A 22,816-nucleotide genomic window follows, 5' to 3' on the forward strand; every position below is an offset into this window, starting at 1 on the left:
TATCACTTTGCCAATTCCACAAGAACTGTCTTAGCGAAAGGCTTCTTGAGGGGAAAGCTGTAACTCCGTGAGCTCATTTCACAGAACACAAAGAAGTTTCTCAGAAAGCTTCTTTCCCTTAGTTATCGGAGGATATTTCCTTTAGCCCTATAGTCTTCAAAGGATCCGAAATATCTGTTCTCAGATTCCACAGAAATAAGGCTAGGAAAGAGATCCACGAAATACAGAAGTAACTCTGTGAGATGAATTAACAGAACACTAAGCAGTTTCTCAGAAAGCTTCTTTCCAGATTTCATCTGAGGATATTTCCTTTTTCACCATAGCCCTCTATGGGCTTCCAAATATCACTTTGCCAATTCCACAAGAACTGTCTTAGCGAAAGGCTTCTTGAGAAGAAAGCTGTAACTCTGTGAGATGATTTCACAGAACACAAAGAAGTTCTCAGAAAGCTTCTTTCTCTTAGTTATCGGAGGATATTTCCTTTGGCCCTATAGTCTTCAAAGGGATCCGAAATATCTGTTCTCAGATTCCACAGAAATAAGGCTAGCCAAGTGATCCACGAAATACAGATGTAACTCTGTGAGATGAATTAACAGAACACTAAGCAGTTTCTCAGAAAGCTTCTTTCCAGATTTCATCTGAGGATATTTCCTTTTTCACCATAGCCCTCTATGGGCTTCGAAATATCACTTTGCCAATTCCACAAGATCTGTCTTAGCGAAAGGCTTCTTGAGTGGAAAGCTGTAACTCTGTGACATGATTACATAGAACAAAAAGAAATTTCTCACAAAGATTCTTTCTCTTTGTTATCGGAGGATATTTCCTTTGGCCCTATAGTCTTCAAAGGGATCCGAAAGGTCTGTTCTCAGATTCCACGGAAATAAGGCTAGCAAAGAGATCCACGAAATACAGATGTAAATCTGTGAGATGAATTAACAGAACACTAAGCAGTTTCTCAGAAAGCTTCTTTCCAGATTTCATCGGAGGATATTTCCTTTTTCACCATAGCCCTCTATGGGCTTCCAAATATCACTTTGCCAATTCCACAAGAACTGTCTTAGCAAAAGGCTTCTTGAGGGGAAAGCTGTAACTCTGTGAGCTCATTTCACAGAACACAAAGAAGTTTCTCAGAAAGCTTCTTTCTCTTAGTTTTCGGAGGATATTTCCTTTGGCCCTATTGTATTCAAAGGGATCCGAAATATCTGTTCTCAGATTCCACAGAAATAAGGCTAGCAAAGAGATCCACGAAATATAGATGTAACTCTGTGAGATGAATTAACAGAACACTAAGCAGTTTCTCAGAAAGCTTCTTTCCAGATTTCATCTGAGGATATTTCCTTTTTCAACATAGCCCTCTATGGGCTTCCAAATATCACTTTGCCAATTCCACAAGAACTGTCTTAGCGAAAGGCTTCTTGAGGGGAAAGCTGTAACTCTGTGAGATGATTTCACAGAACACAAAGAAGTTTCTCAGAAAGCTTCTTTCTCTTAGTTATCGGAGGATATTTCCTTTGGCCCTATAGTCTTCAAAGGGATCCGAAATATCTGTTCTCAGATTCCACAGAAATAAGGCTAGCTAAGTGATCCACGAAATACAGATGTAACTCTGTGAGATGAACTAACAGAACACTAAGCAGTTTCTCAGAAAGCTTCTTTCCAGATTTCATCTGAGGATATTTCCTTTTTCACCATAGCCCTCTATGGGCTTCCAAATATCACTTTGCCAATTCCACAAGAACTGTCTTAGCGAAAGGCTTCTTGAGGGGAAAGCTGTAACTCTGTGAGCTCATTTCACAGAACACAAAGAAGTTTCTCAGAAATCTTCTTTCTCTTAGTTATCGGAGGATATTTCCTTTGGCCCTATAGTCTTCAAAGGGATCCGAAATATCTGTTCTCAGATTCCACAGAAATAAGGCTAGCAAAGAGATCCACGAAATATAGATGTAACTCTGTGAGATGAATTAACAGAACACTAAGCAGTTTCTCAGAAAGCTTCTTTCCAGATTTGATCGGAGGATATTTCCTTTTTCAACATAGCCCTCTATGGGCTTCCAAATATCACTTTGCCAATTCCACAAGAACTGTCTTAGCGAAAGGCTTCTTGAGGGGAAAGCTGTAACTCTGTGAGCTCATTTCACAGAACACAAAGAAGTTTCTGAGAAAGCTTCTTTCTCTTAGTTATCCGAGGATATTTCCTTTGGCCCTATAGTCTTCAAAGGGATCCGAAATATCTGTTCTCAGATTCCACAGAAATAAGGCGAGCAAAGAGATCCAACAAATATAGAAGTAACTCTGTGAGATGAATTAACAGAACACTAAGCAGTTTCTCAGAAAGCTTCTTTCCAGATTTCATCGGAGGATATTTCCTTTTTCACCATAGCCCTCTATGGGCTTCCAAATATCACTTTGCTAATTCCAAAGGAACTGTCTTAGCGAAAGGCTTCTTGAGGGGAAAGCTGTAACTCTGTGAGATGATTTCACAGAACACAAAGAAGTTTCTCAGAAAGCTTCTTTCTCTTTATTATCGGAGGATATTTCCTTTGGCCCTATAGTCTTCAAAGGGATCCGAAATATCTGTTCTCAGATTCCACAGAAATAAGGCAAGCAAAGAGATCCACGAAATACAGATGTAACTCTGTGAGATGAATTAACAGAACACTAAGCAGTTTCTCAGAAAGCTTCTTTCCAGATTTCATCTGAGGATATTTCCTTTTTCACCATAGCCCTCTATGAGCTTCCAAATATCACTTTGCCAATTCCAAAAGAACTGTCTTAGCGAAAGGCTTCTTTAGGGGAAAGCTGTAACTCTGTGAGATGATTTCACAAAACACAAAGAAGTTTCTCAGAAAGCTTCTTTCTCTTAGTTATCGGAGGATATTTCCTTTGGCCCTATAGTCTTCAAAGGGATCCGAAATATCTGTTCTCAGATTCCACAGAAATAAGGCTAGCAAAGAGATCCACGAAATACAGATGTAACTCTGTGAGATGAATTAACAGAACACTAAGCAGTTTCTCAGAAAGCTTCTTTCCAGATTTCATCGGAGGATATTTCCTTTTTCACCATAGCCCTCTATGGGCTTCCAAATATCACTTTGCCAATTCCACAAGAACTGTCTTAGCGAAAGGCTTCTTGAGGGGAAAGCTGTAACTCTGTGAGCTCATTTCACAGAACACAAAGAAGTTTCTCAGAAAGCTTCTTTCTCTTAGTTATCCGAGGATATCTCCTTTGGCCCTATAGTCTTCAAAGGGATCCGAAATATCTGTTCTCAGATTCCACAGAAATGAGGTGAACAAGGAGATCCACGAAATATAGAAGTAACTCTGTGAGATGAATTAACGGAACACTAAGCAGTTTCTCAGAAAGCTTCTTTCCAGATTTCATCTGAGGATATTTCCTTTTTCACCATAGCCCTCTATGGGCTTCCAAATATCACTTTGCCAATTCCACAAGAACTGTCTTAGCGAAAGGCTTCTTGAGGGGAAAGCTGTAACTCTGTGAGATGATTTCACAGAACACAAAGAAGTTTCTCAGAAAGCTTCTTTCTCTTAGTTATCGGAGGATATTTCCTTTGGCCCTATAGTCTTCAAAGGGATCCGAAATATCTGTTCTCACATTCCACAGAAATAAGGCTAGCCAAGTGATCCACGAAATACAGATGTAACTCTGTGAGATGAATTAACAGAACACTAAGCAGTTTCTCAGAAAGCTTCTTTCCAGATTTGATCGGAGGATATTTCCTTTTTCACCATAGCCCTCTATGGGCTTCCAAATATCACTTTGCCAATTCCACAAGAACTGTCTTAGCGAAAGGCTTCTTGAGGGGAAAGCTGTAACTCTGTGAGATGATTTCACAGAACACAAAGAAGTTTCTCAGAAAGCTTCTTTCTCTTAGTTATCGGAGGATATTTCCTTTGGCCCTATAGTCTTCAACGGGATCCGAAATATCTGTTCTCAGATTCCACAGAAATAAGGCTAGCAAAGAGATCCACGAAATACAGATGTAACTCTGTGAGATGAATTAACAGAACACTAAGCAGTTTCTCAGAAAGCTTCTTTCCAGATTTCATCGGAGGATATTTCCTTTTTCACCATAGCCCTCTATGAGCTTCCAAATATCACTTTGCCAATTCCACAAGAACTGTCTTAGCGAAAGGCTTCTTGAGGGGAAAGCTGTAACTCTGTGAGATGATTTCACAGAACACAAAGAAGTTTCTCAGAAAGCTTCTTTCTCTTAGTTATCGGAGGATATTTCCTTTGGCCCTATAGTCTTCAACGGGATCCGAAATATCTGTTCTCAGATTCCACAGAAATAAGGCTAGCAAAGAGATCCACGAAATACAGATGTAACTCTGTGAGATGAATTAACAGAACACTAAGCAGTTTCTCAGAAAGCTTCTTTCCAGATTTCATCGGAGGATATTTCCTTTTTCACCATAGCCCTCTATGAGCTTCCAAATATCACTTTGCCAATTCCACAAGAACTGTCTTAGCGAAAGGCTTCTTGAGGGGAAAGCTGTAACTCTGTGAGATGATTTCACAGAACACAAAGAAGTTTCTCAGAAAGCTTCTTTCTCTTAGTTATCGGAGGATATTTCCTTTGGCCCTATAGTCTTCAACGGGATCCGAAATATCTGTTCTCAGATTCCACAGAAATAAGGCTAGCAAAGAGATCCACGAAATACAGATGTAACTCTGTGAGATGAATTAACAGAACACTAAGCAGTTTCTCAGAAAGCTTCTTTCCAGATTTCATCGGAGGATATTTCCTTTTTCACCATAGCCCTCTATGGGCTTCCAAATATCACTTTGCCAATTCCACAAGAACTGTCTTAGCGAAAGGCTTCTTGAGGGGAAAGCTGTAACTCTGTGAGATGATTTCACAGAACACAAAGAGGTTTCTCAGAAAGCTTCTTTCTCTTAGTTATCAGAGGATATTTCCTGTGGCCCTATAGTCTTCAAGGGATCCGAAATATCTGTTCTCAGATTCCACAGAAATAGGGCTAGCAAAGAGATCCACGAAATAAAGATGTAACTCTGTGAGATGAATTAACAGAACACTAAGCAGTTTCTCAGAAAGCTTCTTTCCAGATTTCATCTGAGGATATTTCCTTTTTCACCATAGCCCTCTATGGGCTTCCAAATATCACTTTGCCAATTCCACAAGAACTGTTTTAGCGAAAGGCTTCTTGAGGGGAAAGCTGTAACTCTGTGAGATGATTACATAGAACACAAAGAAATTTCTCACAAAGCTTCTTTCTCTTTGTTATCGGAGGATATTTCCTTTGGCCCTACAGTCTTCAAAGGGATCCGAAATATCTGTACTCAGATTCCACAGAAATAAGGCTAGCAAAGAGATCCACGAAATACAGATGTAACTCTGTGAGGTGAATTAACAGAACACTAAGCAGTTTCTCAGAAAGCTTCTTTCCACATTTGATCGGAGGATATTTCCTTTTTCACCATAGCCCTCTATGGGCTTCCAAATATCACTTTGCCAAATCCACAAGAACTGTCTTAGCGAAAGGCTTCTTGAGGGGAAAGCTGTAACTCTGTGAGCTCATTTCACAGAACACAAAGAAGTTTCTCAGAAAGCTTCTTTCTCTTAGTTATCGGAGGATATCTCCTTTGGCCCTATAGTCTTCAAAGGGATCCGAAATATCTGTTCTCAGATTCCAGAGAAATAAGGCTAGCAAAGAGATCCACGAAATACAGATGTAACTCTGTGAGATGAATTAACAGAACACTAAGCAGTTTCTCAGAAAGCTTCTTTCCAGATTTCATCTGAGGATATTTCCTTTTTCAACATAGCCCTCTATGGGCTTCCAAATATCACTTTGCCAATTCCACAAGAACTGTCTTAGCGAAAGGCTTCTTGAGGGGAAAGCTGTAACTCCGTGAGCTCATTTCACAGAACACAAAGAAGTTTCTCAGAAAGCTTCTTTCCCTTAGTTATCGGAGGATATTTCCTTTAGCCCTATAGTCTTCAAAGGATCCGAAATATCTGTTCTCAGATTCCACAGAAATAAGGCTAGGAAAGAGATCCACGAAATACAGAAGTAACTCTGTGAGATGAATTAACAGAACACTAAGCAGTTTCTCAGAAAGCTTCTTTCCAGATTTCATCTGAGGATATTTCCTTTTTCACCATAGCCCTCTATGGGCTTCCAAATATCACTTTGCCAATTCCACAAGAACTGTCTTAGCGAAAGGCTTCTTGAGAAGAAAGCTGTAACTCTGTGAGATGATTTCACAGAACACAAAGAAGTTCTCAGAAAGCTTCTTTCTCTTAGTTATCGGAGGATATTTCCTTTGGCCCTATAGTCTTCAAAGGGATCCGAAATATCTGTTCTCAGATTCCACAGAAATAAGGCTAGCCAAGTGATCCACGAAATACAGATGTAACTCTGTGAGATGAATTAACAGAACACTAAGCAGTTTCTCAGAAAGCTTCTTTCCAGATTTCATCTGAGGATATTTCCTTTTTCACCATAGCCCTCTATGGGCTTCGAAATATCACTTTGCCAATTCCACAAGATCTGTCTTAGCGAAAGGCTTCTTGAGTGGAAAGCTGTAACTCTGTGACATGATTACATAGAACAAAAAGAAATTTCTCACAAAGATTCTTTCTCTTTGTTATCGGAGGATATTTCCTTTGGCCCTATAGTCTTCAAAGGGATCCGAAAGGTCTGTTCTCAGATTCCACGGAAATAAGGCTAGCAAAGAGATCCACGAAATACAGATGTAAATCTGTGAGATGAATTAACAGAACACTAAGCAGTTTCTCAGAAAGCTTCTTTCCAGATTTCATCGGAGGATATTTCCTTTTTCACCATAGCCCTCTATGGGCTTCCAAATATCACTTTGCCAATTCCACAAGAACTGTCTTAGCAAAAGGCTTCTTGAGGGGAAAGCTGTAACTCTGTGAGCTCATTTCACAGAACACAAAGAAGTTTCTCAGAAAGCTTCTTTCTCTTAGTTTTCGGAGGATATTTCCTTTGGCCCTATTGTATTCAAAGGGATCCGAAATATCTGTTCTCAGATTCCACAGAAATAAGGCTAGCAAAGAGATCCACGAAATATAGATGTAACTCTGTGAGATGAATTAACAGAACACTAAGCAGTTTCTCAGAAAGCTTCTTTCCAGATTTCATCTGAGGATATTTCCTTTTTCAACATAGCCCTCTATGGGCTTCCAAATATCACTTTGCCAATTCCACAAGAACTGTCTTAGCGAAAGGCTTCTTGAGGGGAAAGCTGTAACTCTGTGAGATGATTTCACAGAACACAAAGAAGTTTCTCAGAAAGCTTCTTTCTCTTAGTTATCGGAGGATATTTCCTTTGGCCCTATAGTCTTCAAAGGGATCCGAAATATCTGTTCTCAGATTCCACAGAAATAAGGCTAGCTAAGTGATCCACGAAATACAGATGTAACTCTGTGAGATGAACTAACAGAACACTAAGCAGTTTCTCAGAAAGCTTCTTTCCAGATTTCATCTGAGGATATTTCCTTTTTCACCATAGCCCTCTATGGGCTTCCAAATATCACTTTGCCAATTCCACAAGAACTGTCTTAGCGAAAGGCTTCTTGAGGGGAAAGCTGTAACTCTGTGAGCTCATTTCACAGAACACAAAGAAGTTTCTCAGAAATCTTCTTTCTCTTAGTTATCGGAGGATATTTCCTTTGGCCCTATAGTCTTCAAAGGGATCCGAAATATCTGTTCTCAGATTCCACAGAAATAAGGCTAGCAAAGAGATCCACGAAATATAGATGTAACTCTGTGAGATGAATTAACAGAACACTAAGCAGTTTCTCAGAAAGCTTCTTTCCAGATTTGATCGGAGGATATTTCCTTTTTCAACATAGCCCTCTATGGGCTTCCAAATATCACTTTGCCAATTCCACAAGAACTGTCTTAGCGAAAGGCTTCTTGAGGGGAAAGCTGTAACTCTGTGAGCTCATTTCACAGAACACAAAGAAGTTTCTGAGAAAGCTTCTTTCTCTTAGTTATCCGAGGATATTTCCTTTGGCCCTATAGTCTTCAAAGGGATCCGAAATATCTGTTCTCAGATTCCACAGAAATAAGGCGAGCAAAGAGATCCAACAAATATAGAAGTAACTCTGTGAGATGAATTAACAGAACACTAAGCAGTTTCTCAGAAAGCTTCTTTCCAGATTTCATCGGAGGATATTTCCTTTTTCACCATAGCCCTCTATGGGCTTCCAAATATCACTTTGCTAATTCCAAAGGAACTGTCTTAGCGAAAGGCTTCTTGAGGGGAAAGCTGTAACTCTGTGAGATGATTTCACAGAACACAAAGAAGTTTCTCAGAAAGCTTCTTTCTCTTTATTATCGGAGGATATTTCCTTTGGCCCTATAGTCTTCAAAGGGATCCGAAATATCTGTTCTCAGATTCCACAGAAATAAGGCAAGCAAAGAGATCCACGAAATACAGATGTAACTCTGTGAGATGAATTAACAGAACACTAAGCAGTTTCTCAGAAAGCTTCTTTCCAGATTTCATCTGAGGATATTTCCTTTTTCACCATAGCCCTCTATGGGCTTCCAAATATCACTTTGCCAATTCTCAAGAACTGTCTTAGCGAAAGGCTTCTTGAGGGGAAAGCTGTAACTCTGTGAGATGATTACATAGAACACAAAAAAATTTCTCACAAAGCTTCTTTCGCTTTGTTATCGGAGGATATTTCCTTTGGCCCTATAGTCTTCAAAGGGATCCGAAATATCTGTTCTCAGATTCCACAGAAATAAGGCTAGCAAAGAGATCCACGAAATACAGATGTAACTCTGTGAGATGAATTAACAGAACACTAAGCAGTTTCTCAGAAAGCTTCTTTCCACATTTGATCGGAGGTTATTTCCTTTTTCACCATAGCCCTCTATGGGCTTCCAAATATCACTTTGCCAATTCCACAAGAACTGTCTTAGCGAAAGGCTTCTTGAGGGGAAAGCTGTAACTCTGTGAGCTCATTTCACAGAACACAAAGAAGTTTCTCAGAAAGCTTCTTTCTCTTAGTTATCGGAGGATATTTCCTTTGGCCCTATAGTCTTCAAAGGGATCCGAAATATCTGTTCTCAGATTCCACAGAAATAAGGCTAGGAAAGAGATCCACGAAATACCGATGTAACTCTGTGAGATGAATTAACAGAACACTAAGCAGTTTCTCAGAAAGCTTCTTTCCAGATTTCATCGGAGGATATTTCCTTTTTCACCATAGCCCTCTATGGGCTTCCAAATATCACTTTGCCAATTCCACAAGAACTGTCTTAGCGAAAGGCTTCTTGAGGGGAAAGCTGTAACTCTGTGAGCTCATTTCACAGAACACAAAGAAGTTTCTCAGAAAGCTTCTTTCTCTTAGTTATCGGAGGATATTTCCTTTGGCCCTATAGTCCTCAAAGGGATCCGAAATATCTGTTCTCAGATTCCACAGAAATAAGGCGAGCAAAGAGATCCACGAAATATAGAGGTAACTCTGTGAGATGAATTAACAGAACACTAAGCAGTTTCTCAGAAAGCTTCTTTCCAGATTTCATCTGAGGATATTTCCTTTTTCACCATAGCCCTCTATGGGCTTCCAAATATCACTTTGCCAATTCCACAGGAACTGTCTTAGCGAAAGGCTTCTTGAGGGGAAAGCTGTAACTCTGTGAGATGATTTCACAGAACACAAAGAAGTTTCTCAGAAAGCTTCTTTCTCTTAGTTATCGGAGGATATTTCCTTTGGCCCTATAGTCTTCAAAGGGATCCGAAATATCTGTTTTCATATTCCACAGAAATAAGGCTAGCCAAGTGATCCACGAAATACAGATGTAACTCTGTGAGATGAATTAACAGAACACTAAGCAGTTTCTCAGAAAGCTTCTTTCCAGATTTCATCTGAGGATATTTCCTTTTTCACCATAGCCCTCTACGGGCTTCCAAATATCACTTGGCCAATTCCACAAGAACTGTCTTAGCGAAAGGCTTCTTGAGGGGAAAGCTGTAACTCTGTGAGATGATTTCACAGAACACAAAGAAGTTTCTCAGAAAGCTTCTTTCTCTTTGTTATCGGAGGATATTTCCTTTGGCCCTATAGTCTTCAAAGGGATCCGAAATATCTGTTCTCAGATTCCACAGAAATAAGGCGAGCAAAGAGATCCACGAAATATAGATGTAACTCTGTGAGATGAATTAACAGAACACTAAGCAGTTTCTCAGAAAGCTTCTTTCCAGATTTCATCGGAGGATATTTCCTTTTTCACCATAGCCCTCTATGGGCTTCCAAATATCACTTTGCCAATTCCACAAGAACTGTCTTAGCGAAAGGCTTCTTGAGGGGAAAGCTGTAACTCTGTGAGATGATTTCACAGAACACAAAGAAGTTTCTCAGAAAGCTTCTTTCTCTTAGTTATCGGAGGATATTTCCTTTGGCCCTATAGTCTTCAAAGGGATCCGAAATATCTGTTCTCAGATTCCACAGAAATAAGGCTAGCAAAGAGATCCACGAAATACAGATGTAACTCTGTGAGATGAATTAACAGAACACTAAGCAGTTTCTCAGAAAGCTTCTTTCCACATTTCATCTGAGGATATTTCCTTTTTCACCATAGCCCTCTATGGGCTTCCAAATATCACTTTGCCAATTCCACAAGAACTGTCTTAGCGAAAGGCTTCTTGCGGGGAAAGCTGTAACTCTGTGAGATGATTTCACAGAACACAAAGAAGTTTCACAGAAAGCTTCTTTCTCTTTATTATCGGAGGATATTTCCTTTGGCCCTATAGTCTTCAAAGGGATCCGAAATATCTGTTCTCAGATTCCACAGAAATAAGGCTAGCAAAGAGATCCACGAAATACAGATGTAACTCTGTGAGATGAATTAACAGAACACTAAGCAGTTTCTCAGAGAGCTTCTTTCCAGATTTGATCGGAGGATATTTCCTTTTTCACCATAGCCCTCTATGGGCTTCCAAATATCACTTTGCCAATTCCACAAGAACTGTCTTAGCGAAAGGCTTCTTGAGGGGAAAGCTGTAACTCTGTGAGCTCATTTCACAGAACACAAAGAAGTTTCTCAGAAAGCTTCTTTCTCTTAGTTTTCGGAGGATATTTCCTTTGGCCCTATAGTCTTCAAAGGGATCCGAAATATCTGTTCTCAGATTCCACAGAAATAAGGCTAGCAAAGAGATCCACGAAATATAGATGTAACTCTGTGAGATGAATTAACAGAACACTAAGCAGTTTCTCAGAAAGCTTCTTTCCAGATTTCATCTGAGGATATTTCCTTTTTCAACATAGCCCTCTATGGGCTTCCAAATATCACTTTGCCAATTCCACAAGAACTGTCTTAGCGAAAGGCTTCTTGAGGGGAAAGCTGTAACTCTGTGAGATGATTTCACAGAACACAAAGAAGTTTCTCAGAAAGCTTCTTTCTCTTAGTTATCGGAGGATATTTCCTTTGGCCCTATAGTCTTCAAAGGGATCCGAAATATCTGTTCTCAGATTCCACAGAAATAAGGCTAGCTAAGTGATCCACGAAATACAGATGTAACTCTGTGAGATGAACTAACAGAACACTAAGCAGTTTCTCAGAAAGCTTCTTTCCAGATTTCATCTGAGGATATTTCCTTTTTCACCATAGCCCTCTATGGGCTTCCAAATATCACTTTGCCAATTCCACAAGAACTGTCTTAGCGAAAGGCTTCTTGAGGGGAAAGCTGTAACTCTGTTAGATGATTTCACAGAACACAAAGAAGTTTCTCAGAAAGCTTCTTTCTCTTTATTATCGGAGGATATTTCCTTTGACCCTATAGTCTTCAAAGGGATCCGAAATATCTGTTCTCAGATTCCACAGAAATAAGGCTAGCAAAGAGATCCACGAAATACAGAGGTAACTCTGTGAGATGAATTAACAGAACACTAAGCAGTTTCTCAGAAAGCTTCTTTCCAGATTTGATCGGAGGATATTTCCTTTTTCACCATAGCCCTCTATGGGCTTCCAAATATCACTTTGCCAATTCCACAAGAACTGTCTTAGCGAAAGGCTTCTTGAGGGGAAAGCTGTAACTCTGTGAGCTCATTTCACAGAACACAAAGAAGTTTCTCAGAAAGCTTCTTTCTCTTAGTTATCGGAGGATATTTCCTCTGGCCCTATAGTCTTCAAAGGGATCCGAAATATCTGTTCTCAGATTCCACAGAAATAAGGCGAGCAAAGAGATCCACGAAATATAGAAGTAACTCTGTGAGATGAATTAACAGAACACTAAGCAGTTTCTCAGAAAGCTTCTTTCCAGATTTCATCGGAGGATATTTCCTTTTTCACCATAGCCCTCTATGGGCTTCCAAATATCACTTTGCCAATTCCACAGGAACTGTCTTAGCGAAAGGCTTCTTGAGGGGAAAGCTGTAACTCTGTGAGATGATTTCACAGAACACAAAGAAGTTTCTCAGAAAGCTTCTTTCTCTTAGTTATCGGAGGATATTTCCTTTGGCCCTATAGTCTTCAATGGGATCCGAAATATCTGCTCTCAGATTCCACAGAAATAAGGCTAGCAAAGAGATCAACGAAATACAGATGTAACTCTGTGAGTGGAAGTCACACATCACAGAGCAGTTTCTCAGAAAGCTTCTTTCCAGATTTCATCTGAGGATATTTCCTTTTTCACCATAGCCCTCTATGGGCTTCCAAATATCACTTTGCCAATTCCACAAGAACTGTCTTAGCGAAAGGCTTCTTGTGGGGAAAGCTGTAACTCTGTGAGCTCATTTCACAGAACACAAAGAAGTTTCTCAGAACGCTTCTTTCTCTTAGTTTTCTGAGGATATTTCCTTTGGCCCTACAGTCTTCAAAGGGATCCGAAATATCTGTTCTCAGATTCCACAGAAATAAGGCAAGCGAAGTGATCCACGAAATACAGATGTAACTCTGTGAGATGAATTAACAGAACACTAAGCAGTTTCTCAGAAAGCTTCTTCCCAGATTTCATCTGAGGATATTACCTTTTTCACCATAGCCCTCTATGGGCTTCCAAATATCACTTTGCCACTTCCACAAGAACTGTCTTAGAGAAAGGCTTCTTGAGGGGAAAGCTGTAACTCTCTGAGATGATTTCACAGAACACAAAGAAGTTTCTCAGAAAGCTTCTTTCTCTTAGTTTTCGGAGGATATTTCCTTTGGCCCTATAGTCTTCAAAGGGATCCGAAATATCTGTTCTCAGATTCCACAGAAATAGGGCTAGCAAAGAGATCCACGAAATATAGATGTAACTCTGTGAGATGAATTAACAGAACACTAAGCAGTTTCTCAGAAAGCTTCTTTCCAGTTTTCATCGGAGGATATTTCCTTTTTCAACATAGCCCTCTATGGGCTTCCAAATATCACTTTGCCAATTCCACAAGAACTGTCTTAGCGAAAGGCTTCTTGAGGAGAAAGCTGTAACTCTGTGAGCTCATTTCACAGAACACAAAGAAGTTTCTCAGAAAGCTTCTTTCTCTTAGTTATCGGAGGATATTTCCTCTGGCCCTATAGTCTTCAAAGGGATCCGAAATATCTGTTCTCAGATTCCACAGAAATAAGGCGAGCAAAGAGATCCACGAAATATAGAAGTAACTCTGTGAGATGAATTAACAGAACACTAAGCAGTTTCTCAGAAAGCTTCTTTCCACATTTCATCTGAGGATATTTCCTTTTTCACCATAGCCCTCTATGGGCTTCCAAATATCACTTTGCCAATTCCACAAGAACTGTCTTAGCGAAAGGCTTCTTGCGGGGAAAGCTGTAACTCTGTGAGATGATTTCACAGAACACAAAGAAGTTTCACAGAAAGCTTCTTTCTCTTTATTATCGGAGGATATTTCCTTTGGCCCTATAGTCTTCAAAGGGATCCGAAATATCTGTTCTCAGATTCCACAGAAATAAGGCTAGCAAAGAGATCCACGAAATACAGATGTAACTCTGTGAGATGAATTAACAGAACACTAAGCAGTTTCTCAGAAAGCTTCTTTCCAGATTTGATCGGAGGATATTTCCTTTTTCACCATAGCCCTCTATGGGCTTCCAAATATCACTTTGCCAATTCCACAAGAACTGTCTTAGCGAAAGGCTTCTTGAGGGGAAAGCTGTAACTCTGTGAGCTCATTTCACAGAACACAAAGAAGTTTCTCAGAAAGCTTCTTTCCAGATTTCATCTGAGGATATTTCCTTTTTCAACATAGCCCTCTATGGGCTTCCAAATATTACTTTGCCAATTCCACAAGAACTGTCTTAGCGAAAGGCTTCTTGAGGGGAAAGCTGTAACTCTGTGAGATGATTTCACAGAACACAAAGAAGTTTCTCAGAAAGCTTCTTTCTCTTAGTTATCGGAGGATATTTCCTTTGGCCCTATAGTCTTCAAAGGGATCCGAAATATCTGTTCTCAGATTCCACAGAAATAAGGCTAGCTAAGTGATCCACGAAATACAGATGTAACTCTGTGAGATGAACTAACAGAACACTAAGCAGTTTCTCAGAAAGCTTCTTTCCAGATTTCATCTGAGGATATTTCCTTTTTCACCATAGCCCTCTATGGGCTTCCAAATATCACTTTGCCAATTCCACAAGAACTGCCTTAGCGAAAGGCTTCTTGAGGGGAAAGCTGTAACTCTGTTAGATGATTTCACAGAACACAAAGAAGTTTCTCAGAAAGCTTCTTTCTCTTTATTATCGGAGGATATTTCCTTTGACCCTATAGTCTTCAAAGGGATCCGAAATATCTGTTCTCAGATTCCACAGAAATAAGGCTAGCAAAGAGATCCACGAAATACAGAGGTAACTCTGTGAGATGAATTAACAGAACACTAAGCAGTTTCTCAGAAAGCTTCTTTCCAGATTTGATCGGAGGATATTTCCTTTTTCACCATAGCCCTCTATGGGCTTCCAAATATCACTTTGCCAATTCCACAAGAACTGTCTTAGCGAAAGGCTTCTTGAGGGGAAAGCTGTAACTCTGTGAGCTCATTTCACAGAACACAAAGAAGTTTCTCAGAAAGCTTCTTTCTCTTAGTTATCGGAGGATATTTCCTCTGGCCCTATAGTCTTCAAAGGGATCCGAAATATCTGTTCTCAGATTCCACAGAAATAAGGCGAGCAAAGAGATCCACGAAATATAGAAGTAACTCTGTGAGATGAATTAACAGAACACTAAGCAGTTTCTCAGAAAGCTTCTTTCCAGATTTCATCGGAGGATATTTCCTTTTTCACCATAGCCCTCTATGGGCTTCCAAATATCACTTTGCCAATTCCACAGGAACTGTCTTAGCGAAAGGCTTCTTGAGGGGAAAGCTGTAACTCTGTGAGATGATTTCACAGAACACAAAGAAGTTTCTCAGAAAGCTTCTTTCTCTTAGTTATCGGAGGATATTTCCTTTGGCCCTATAGTCTTCAAAGGGATCCGAAATATCTGTTCTCAGATTCCACAGAAATAAGGATAGCCAAGTGATCCACGAAATACAGATGTAACTCTGTGAGATGAATTAATAGAACACTAAGCAGTTTCTCAGAAAGCTTCTTTCCAGATTTCATCTGAGGATATTTACTTTTTCACCATAGACCTCTATGGGCTTCCAAATATCACTTGGCCAATTCCACCAGAACTGTCTTAGCGAAAGGCTTCTTGAGGGGAAAGCTGTAACTCTGTGAGATGATTACATAGAACACAAAGAAATTTCTCACAAAGCTTCTTTCTCTTTGTTATCGGAGGATATTTCCTTTGGCCCTATAGTCTTCAATGGGATCCGAAATATCTGCTCTCAGATTCCACAGAAATAAGGCTAGCAAAGAGATCAACGAAATACAGATGTAACTCTGTGAGTGGAAGTCACACATCACAGAGCAGTTTCTCAGAAAGCTTCTTTCCAGATTTCATCTGAGGATATTTCCTTTTTCACCATAGCCCTCTATGGGCTTCCAAATATCACTTTGCCAATTCCACAAGAACTGTCTTAGCGAAAGGCTTCTTGTGGGGAAAGCTGTAACTCTGTGAGCTCATTTCACAGAACACAAAGAAGTTTCTCAGAACGCTTCTTTCTCTTAGTTTTCGGAGGATATTTCCTTTGGCCCTATAGTCTTCAAAGGGATCCGAAATATCTGTTCTCAGATTCCACAGAAATAAGGCAAGCGAAGTGATCCACGAAATACAGATGTAACTCTGTGAGATGAATTAACAGAACACTAAGCAGTTTCTCAGAAAGCTTCTTCCCAGATTTCATCTGAGGATATTACCTTTTTCACCATAGCCCTCTATGGGCTTCCAAATATCACTTTGCCACTTCCACAAGAACTGTCTTAGAGAAAGGCTTCTTGAGGGGAAAGCTGTAACTCTCTGAGATGATTTCACAGAACACAAAGAAGTTTCTCAGAAAGCTTCTTTCTCTTAGTTTTCGGAGGATATTTCCTTTGGCCCTATAGTCTTCAAAGGGATCCGAAATATCTGTTCTCAGATTCCACAGAAATAGGGCTAGCAAAGAGATCCACGAAATATAGATGTAACTCTGTGAGATGAATTAACAGAACACTAAGCAGTTTCTCAGAAAGCTTCTTTCCAGTTTTCATCGGAGGATATTTCCTTTTTCAACATAGCCCTCTATGGGCTTCCAAATATCACTTTGCCAATTCCACAAGAACTGTCTTAGCGAAAGGCTTCTTGAGGAGAAAGCTGTAACTCTGTGAGCTCATTTCACAGAACACAAAGAAGTTTCTCAGAAAGCTTCTTTCTCTTAGTTATCGGAGGATATTTCCTCTGGCCCTATAGTCTTCAAAGGGATCCGAAATATCTGTTCTCAGATTCCACAGAAATAAGGCGAGCAAAGAGATCCACGAAATATAGAAGTAACTCTGTGAGATGAATTAACAGAACACTAAGCAGTTTCTCAGAAAGCTTCTTTCCAGATTCCATCGGAGGATATTTCCTTTTTCACCATAGCCCTCTATGGGCTTCCAAATATCACTTTGCCAATTCCACAGGAACTGTCTTAGCGAAAGGCTTCTTGAGGGGAAAGCTGTAACTCTGTGAGATGATTTCACAGAACACAAAGAAGTTTCTCAGAAAGCTTCTTTCTCTTAGTTATCGGAGGATATTTCCTTTGGCCCTATAGTCTTCAAAGGGATCCGAAATATCTGTTCTCAGATTCCACAGAAATAAGGATAGCCAAGTGATCCACGAAATACAGATGTAACTCTGTGAGATGAATTAATAGAACACTAAGCAGTTTCTCAGAAAGCTTCTTTCCAGATTTCATCTGAGGATATTTACTTTTTCACCATAGCCCTCTATGGGCTTCCAAATATCACTTGGCCAATTCCACCAGAACTGTCTTAGCGAAAGGCTTCTTGAGGGGAAAGCTGTAACTCTGTGAGATGATTACATAGAACACAAAGAAATTTCTCACAAAGCTTCTTTCTCTTTGTTATCGGAGGATATTTCCTTTGGCCCTATAGTCTTCAATGGGATCCGAAATATCTGCTCTCAGATTTCACAGAAATAAGTCTAGCAAAGAGATCAACGAAATACAGATGTAACTCTGTCAGTGGAAGTCACACATCACAGAGCAGTTTCTCAGAAAGCTTCTTTCCAGATTTCATCTGAGGATATTACCTTTTTCACCATAGCCCTCTATGGGCTTCCAAATATCACTTTGCCACTTCCACAAGAACTGTCTTAGAGAAAGGCTTCTTGAGGGGAAAGCTGTAACTCTCTGAGATGATTTCACAGAACACAAAGAAGTTTCTCAGAAAGCTTCTTTCTCTTAGTTTTCGGAGGATATTTCCTTTGGCCCTATAGTCTTCAAAGGGATCCGAAATATCTGTTCTCAGATTCCACAGAAATAAGGCTAGCAAAGAGATCCACGAAATATAGATGTAACTCTGTGAGATGAATTAACAGAACACTAAGCAGTTTCTCAGAAAGCTTCTTTCCAGTTTTCAACGGAGGATATTTCCTTTTTCACCATAGCCCTCTATGGGCTTCCAAATATCACTTTGCCAATTCCACAAGAACTGTCTTAGAGAAAGGCTTCTTGAGGGGAAAGCTGTATCTCTGTGAGATGATTTCACAGAACACAAAGAAGTTTCTCAGAAAGCTTCTTTTTCTTTGTTATCGGAGGATATTTCCTTTGGCCCTATAGTCTTCAAAGGGATCCGAAATATCTGTTCTCAGATTCCAGAGAAATAAGGCTAGCAAAGAGATCCACGAAATACAGATGTAACTCTGTGAGATGAATTAACGGAACACTAAGCAGTTTCTCAGAAAGCTTCTTTCCAGATTTCATCGGAGGATATTTCCTTTTTCACCATAGCCCTCTATGAGCTTCCAAATATCACTTTGCAAATTCCACAAGAACTGTCTTAGCGAAAGGCTTCTTGAGGGGAAAGCTGTAACTCTGTGAGCTCATTTCACAGAACACAAAGAAGTTTCTCAGAAAGCTTCTATCTCTTAGTTTTCGGAGGATATTTCCTTTGGCCCTATAGTCTTCAAAGGGATCCGAAATATCTGTTCTCAGATTCCACAGAAATAAGGCTAGCAATGAGATCCACGAAATATAGATGTAACTCTGTGAGATGAATTAACAGAACACTAAGCAGTTTCTCAGAAAGCTTCTTTCCAGATTTCATCGGAGGATATTTCCTTTTTCACCATAGCCCTCTATGGGCTTCCAAATATCACTTTGCCAATTCCACAAGAACTGTCTTAGCGAAAGGCTTCTTGAGGGGAAAGCTGTAACTCTGTGAGATGATTTCACAGAACACAAAGAAGTTTCTCAGAAAGCCTCTTTCTCTTAGTTATCGGAGGATATTTCCTTTGGCCCTATAGTCTTCAAAGGGATCCGAAATATCTGTTCTCAGATTCCACAGAAATAAGGCTAGCCAAGTGATCCACGAAATACAGATGTAACTCTGTGAGATGAATTAATAGATCACTAAGCAGTTTCTCAGAAAGCTTCTTTCCAGATTTCATCTGAGGATATTTCCTTTTTCACCATAGCCCTCTATGGGCTTCCAAATATCACTTTTCCAATTCCACCAGAACTGTCTTAGCGAAAGGCTTCTTGAGGGGAAAGCTGTAACTCTGTGAGATGATTACATAGAACACAAAGAAATTTCTCACAAAGCTTCTTTCTCTTTGTTATCGGAGGATATTTCCTTTGGCCCTATAGTCTTCAAAGGGATCCGAAATATCTGCTCTCAGATTCCACAGAAATAAGGCTAGCAAGGAGATCAACGAAATACAGATGTAACTCTGTGAGTGGAAGTCACACATCACAGAGCAGTTTCTCAGAAAGCTTCTTTCCAGATTTCATCTGAGGATATTTCCTTTTTCACCATAGCCCTCTATGGGCTTCCAAATATCACTTTGCCAATTCCACAAGAACTGTCTTAGCGAAAGGCTTCTTGTGGCGAAAGCTGTAACTCTGTGAGCTCATTTCACAGAACACAAAGAAGTTTCTCAGAACGCTTCTTTCTCTTAGTTTTCGGAGGATATTTCCTTTGGCCCTATTGTCTTCAAAGGGATCCGAAATATCTGTTCTCAGATTCCACAGAAATAAGGCAAGCGAAGTGATCCACGAAATACAGATGTAACTCTGTGAGATGAATTAACAGAACACTAAGCAGTTTCTCAGAAAGCTTCTTCCCAGATTTCATCTGAGGATATTACCTTTTTCACCATAGCCCTCTATGGGCTTCCAAATATCACTTTGCCACTTCCACAAGAACTGTCTTAGAGAAAGGCTTCTTGAGGGGAAAGCTGTAACTCTCTGAGATGATTTCACAGAACACAAAGAAGTTTCTCAGAAAGCTTCTTTCTCTTAGTTTTCGGAGGATATTTCCTTTGGCCCTATAGTCTTCAAAGGGATCCGAAATATCTGTTCTCAGATTCCACAGAAATAGGGCTAGCAAAGAGATCCACGAAATATAGATGTAACTCTGTGAGATGAATTAACAGAACACTAAGCAGTTTCTCAGAAAGCTTCTTTCCAATTTTCATCGGAGGATATTTCCTTTTTCAACATAGCCCTCTATGGGCTTCCAAATATCACTTTGCCAATTCCACAAGAACTGTCTTAGCGAAAGGCTTCTTGAGGGGAAAGCTGTAACTCTGTGAGATGATTTCACAGAACACAAAGAAGTTTCTCGGAAAGCTTCTTTTTCTTTGTTATCGGAGGATATTTCCTTTGGCCCTATAGTCTTCAAAGGGATCCGAAATATCTGTTCTCAGATTCCACAGAAATAAGGCTAGCAAAGAGATCCACGAAATACAGATGTAACTCTGTGAGATGAATTAACAGAACACTAAGCAGTTTCTCAGAAAGCTTCTTTCCAGATTTCATCGGAGGATATTTCCTTTTTCACCATAGCCCTCTATGAGCTTCCAAATATCACTTTGCAAATTCCACAAGAACTGTCTTAGCGAAAGGCTTCTTGAGGGGAAAGCTGTAACTCTGTGAGCTCATTTCACAGAACACAAAGAAGTTTCTCAGAAAGCTTCTATCTCTTAGTTTTCGGAGGATATTTCCTTTGGCCCTATAGTCTTCAAAGGGATCCGAAATATCTGTTCTCAGATTCCACAGAAATAAGGCTAGCAAAGAGATCCACGAAATATAGATGTAACTCTGTGAGATGAATTAACAGAACACTAAGCAGTTTCTCAGAAAGCTTCTTTCCAGATTTCATCAGAGGATATTTCCTTTTTCACCATAGCCCTCTATGGGCTCCAAATATCACTTTGCCAATTCCACAAGAACTGTCTTAGCGAAAGGTTTCTTGAGGGTTAAGCTGTAACTCTGTGAGATGATTTCACAGAACACAAAGAAGTTTGTCAGAAAGCTTCTTTCTCTTAGTTATCGGAGGATATTTCCTTTGGCCCTATAGTCTTCAAAGGGATCCGAAATATGTGTTTTCAGATTCCACAGAAATAAGGCTAGCAAAGAGATCCACGAAATACAGATGTAACTCTGTGAGATGAATTAACAGAACACTAAGCAGTTTCTCAGAAAGCTTCTTTCCAGATTTCATCTGAGGATATTTCCTTTTTCACCTTAGCCCTCTAAGGGCTTCCAAATATCACTTTGCCAATTCCACAAGAACTGTCTTAGCGAAAGGCTTCTTGAGGGAAAAGCTGTAACTCTGTGAGATGATTTCACAGAACACAAAGAAGTTTCTCAGAAAGCTTCTTTCTCTTAGTTATCGGAGGATATTTCCTTTGGCCCTATAGTCTTCAAAGGGATCCGAAATACCTGTTCTCAGATTCCACAGAAATAAGGCTAGCAAAGAGATCAACGAAATACAGATGTAACTCTGTGAGTGGAAGTCACACATCGCAGAGCAGTTTCTCAGAAAGCTTCTTTCCATATTTCATCTGAGGATATTTCCTTTTTCACCATAGCCCTCTATGGGCTTCCAAATATCACTTTGCCAATTCCACAAGAACTGTCTTAGCAAAAGACTTCTTGAGGGGAAAGCTGTAACTCTGTGAGATGATTTCACAGAACACAAAGAGGTTTCTCAGAAAGCTTCTTTCTCTTAGTTATCAGAGGATATTTCCTGTGGCCCTATAGTCTTCAAAGGGATCCGAAATATCTGTTCTCAGATTCCACAGAAATAGGGCTAGCAAAGAGATCCACGAAATACAGATGTAACTCTGTGAGATGAATTAACAGAACACTAAGCAGTTTCTCAGAAAGCTTCTTTCCACATTTCATCTGAGGATATTTCCTTTTTCACCATAGCCCTCTATGGGCTTCCAAATATCACTTTGCCAATTCCACAAGAACTGTCTTACCGAAAGGCTTCTTGAGGGGAAAGCTGTAACTCTGTGAGCTCATTTCACAGAACACAAAGAAGTTTCTCAGAAAGCTTCTTTCTCTTAGTTTTCGGAGGATATTTCCTTTGGCCCTATAGTCTTCAAAGGGATCCGAAATATCTGTTCTCAGATCCCACAGAAATAAGGCTAGCAAAGAGATCCACGAAATATAGATGTAACTCTGTGAGATGAATTAACAGAACACTAAGCAGTTTCTCAGAAAGCTTCTTTCCAGATTTCATCTGAGGATATTTCCTTTTTCAACATAGCCCTCTATGGGCTTCCAAATATCTCTTGGCCAATTCCACAAGAACTCTCTTAGCGAAAGGCTTCTTGAGGGGAAAGCTGTAACTCTGTGAGATGATTTCACAGAACACAAAGAAGTTTCTCAGAAAGCTTCTTTCTCTTAGTTATCGGAGGATATTTCCTTTGGCCCTATAGTCTTCAAAGGGATCCGAAATATCTGTTCTCAGATTCCACTGAAATAAGGCTAGCCAAGTGATCCACGAAATACAGATGTAACTCTGTGAGATGAATTAACAGAACACTAAGCAGTTTCTCAGAAAGCTTCTTTCCAGATTTCATCTGAGGATATTTCCTTTTTCACCATAGCCCTCTATGGGCTTCCAAATATCACTTGGCCAATTCCACAAGAACTGTCTTAGCGAAAGGCTTCTTGAGGGGAAAGCTGTAACTCTGTGAGATGATTACATAGAACACAAAGAAATTTCTCACAAAGTTTCTTTCTCTTTGTTATCGGAGGATATTTCCTTTGGCCCTATAGTCTTCAAAGGGATCCGAAATATCTGCTCTCAGATTCCACAGAAATAAGGCTAGCAAAGAGATCAACGAAATACAGATGTAACTCTGTGAGTGGAAGTCACACATCACAGAACAGTTTCTCAGAAAGCTTCTTTCCAGATTTCATCTGAGGATATTTCCTTTTTCACCATAGCCCTCTATGGGCTTCCAATTATCACTTTGCCA

Source organism: Macaca fascicularis, chromosome 5 (genome assembly GCF_037993035.2).
Source record: "Macaca fascicularis isolate 582-1 chromosome 5, T2T-MFA8v1.1".
Taxonomy (NCBI): domain Eukaryota; kingdom Metazoa; phylum Chordata; class Mammalia; order Primates; family Cercopithecidae; genus Macaca; species Macaca fascicularis.